The sequence below is a fragment of the Grammomys surdaster genome, unplaced genomic scaffold, assembly GCF_004785775.1.
Source record: "Grammomys surdaster isolate TR1022 unplaced genomic scaffold, NIH_TR_1.0 62, whole genome shotgun sequence".
NCBI lineage: Eukaryota > Metazoa > Chordata > Mammalia > Rodentia > Muridae > Grammomys > Grammomys surdaster.
This window is the reverse complement of record NW_021604564.1, coordinates 8,307,905-8,310,842: the sequence shown is the minus strand read 5'-3', so window position 1 is coordinate 8,310,842 and position 2,938 is coordinate 8,307,905. Positions and strand designations below refer to the sequence as shown.

At 36.5% G+C, this 2,938-nt stretch overlaps 1 pseudogene; it reads left to right on the top strand.

Annotated features, from left to right (window-relative positions):
* Positions 1–2,602, top strand: part of LOC114615371 — a 3,463-nt pseudogene extending 861 nt beyond the window's left edge.
* Positions 2,603–2,938: the final 336 nt, after the last annotated feature.

Sequence of the window (2,938 nt, the reverse complement as noted above, 5' to 3'; positions counted from 1 at the left end):
GAAAGAGGAAGAGGAAGAGGAAGAGGAAGAGGAAGAGGAAGAGGAAGAGGAAGAAGAAGAAGAAGAAGAAGAAGAAGAAGAAGAAGAAGAAGAAGAAGAAAACATTTAGATTTGAGCTTTCCTTTAGGAAGGCATACCCTGTTTTATATAATTGGAAATATTAAAATGGTAGAAGTGTTACAAAGGAAAAGAGATGGGGAAAAGAGAGTAAAATAGCAAATAAGAAAGTTATAAAAATGAGACACCAAGCAATGGGAGAATTCGGGGACTTTCAGGCTGTCTGTCTGTCTGTTTGTTTTTGTTTGTGGTTAGAGTCCATGACTATCAGGGAGGACAGCATGGCAGCCAGAGAGAGACATGGAACTAGGGCAGTAGCTAACAGCTTATATTGTGACTTTCAAGCAAGAGGCAGAGAAAAGTAACTTGGCATGGTATGGGCCTTTGAAACCTCAAAGACCACATGAAGTGACGCACCTCCTCCAACAATATCCTCCCCTCCTAACCCTTCCCAAACAGTTGCAGCAACTGGAGAGTCTGAGGAACATTCTCATTCAAACCATCACATTGCTGCTCGGGATTGAGAGATGGGGTAGTCTATCTCAGGTTGAAACTCTGAGCAGACAAAATGAAACAATAACTGACAGAGCCAAAAAATCCCACTGTGAAAACAATTAAAAGTAAAATATGTACAAAAATTAAAATGTGGAGGGGTCTGTTGAGCCCGTCAGAATCTGTGATGAGAACAATTCAGGTGACAGGAAAGGGAGAGATGTTATGATCACAAACATTTTGAACAGTATAGGGAACTTAGAGACAACCAGTGAGCACAAACAGCTCAAAGAAATTTAGATTAAAATATCAGAGAAGTGGTGATTTTTGTCCCTTTAGTTGAGAAAATATTAGCTGAAAGTAGAGAAAAATAGAATAAAGCTAGGTCAAACTGCTTGAGTGTAAGAGACTAAAATACTACAAGAAGATTCCTTAGTGCAGGAAAATTATTAGCGGTGCTTGATTTAAAGGGAACATGATAAAAAACAAAATGAAACAGAAGAGGCTCCAGATAAAATAGCACATGCCTTTAATTTCAGCACTCAGGAAGCAGATGCAGGAAGATCTCTAAGTCAGAGGCTGGCCTCGTCTACAAAGTGAGTTCTAAGAGAGCCAGAGATATACAGAGAAACCCTGCCTTAGAAAACAATAGCAGAAGAAGGAAAAAGAAAGAAAAATGAAAAGAAATACATGAACATGATAAAACCATTAATTAAGAAAACTGGAAGTTAATGATAATTAATCGATAAAAGTTGTATAGTGTGTTTTTAAAAAGGAAAATATGCATTTATTTTTTAGAAGCATCAATAGACAGAAAGGGACTGCTCAACCATCTATGTTGGCGTTCACATTTATAATCTCTGCATAAAAGCCGAATGCTTTGCTCAGTCTGGGTTGACTGTATTTATGCCTTGAGTCCATATGTCTAAATTTTTCCCACAAAACCTTCCATCCCTTTCCATTGTACCATGCATCATAAAAACAATGACTCAAAGTGACAGTATCTGTGAAATCAGTGTGAGCCAACACAGTTTAAATTTAAGTTTCCAGCCACATGACAGCAAGCCTAGCCATTCTCACAGTGCCCTAAGCAAGGATTTGAATTGTTCATCAGAGGCCAGACAGAGGTGAAACCTCAACAAGCAGAAAACTGCTGAAAGCTGCATTAAATGAGTCTCAGGAAGACTAGGAGCCTGTCCCAACAAGTGTCTGCTGCCTGTTCCTAGGTCCAGCAATGACAAAGTCTCATGTCACACTGCAGCATCAGCTGGTCTGCATTATTGTATCTGTTTTTGCTTTCAAGTACCAGAGTAATTTCAGACTGACACAGCAAAGAGTTTCTGAGTAGCCTCAGACACATAGCCTTGAAATCTGCATGTCCCCAATATCATTTAGCAATACTTGAAAAGCTATGATTTTTGTTTAGTCCCCAAATTCTATTTTACTTTTTAAACTTCAAAATACAGCATTGAATTCTAAATGCTGAGCTATGTTAAAAAAAACCAAATCAGCATAATTTCTTATGCAAGGAGACTTTTTAAAAAATGTTTTCTATTACTTCAGATAATGAATCTTAACCACTGTATCACACAAGCTTCTTGCAAAATAACCAGAAGAAAATCTTGGCATTAAATTAAACATTTATTTCAAAGATCCTTAACAAAGTAGCTCCTAGAACATATTATTAGCTTAATTTAGCCTTATGATCTCTTAATAAACAAAAGTATACATTATAGGTAGAATTAAAGTTTTATATTTAGGTGATTTCACACAATAAACTTCCACTTATCTATTCTTCTGTAGGTAAAAGTGACTTGTTAACCTTATTTGAATTTAATTTTTAAGTATCATTTCATCAAAATATATCTCTGTGGTCTCAGATGAAGCCAAATACTGTAACCAATTTGTATTTCTGAGAGGTAGTTTCATAGTTCTCAGTGGTGGCTTATCCTTTCTGTGCATAGATACAAATTTGAGTAAGTTATTCACCTACATGCGTGTATTTGCTGTAACATTTCATGAGTGTCACAAAGCACGTAAGGGAATGTCATAAAACCTTCTAGTCTGAGAAGCCCAGATCACTTCATTTCTTATATATTAGAAGCACATGTCAAATTCTTGGAACTTTCTTTATACTTATCATATTATACTGCATAAAAAGTTTTCCTACTTCTGAAATGATGGCAAATCTTTCCACCTTGCCTAGTAATTTTCTTGTCTGAATTGACTTTTACTTAGTATATTGAATGCAGCACACACACTATCATAGGAGAGGAAAGTGGTTTAGGTTTCAGTTGCTTTGCTGACATCATAGGAAAAAAACCCCTCACTTACATGCTAGTTCTAGGCGTCATTGCCTCTTAAATGGTAAGGATTCTATGTTGTCTCT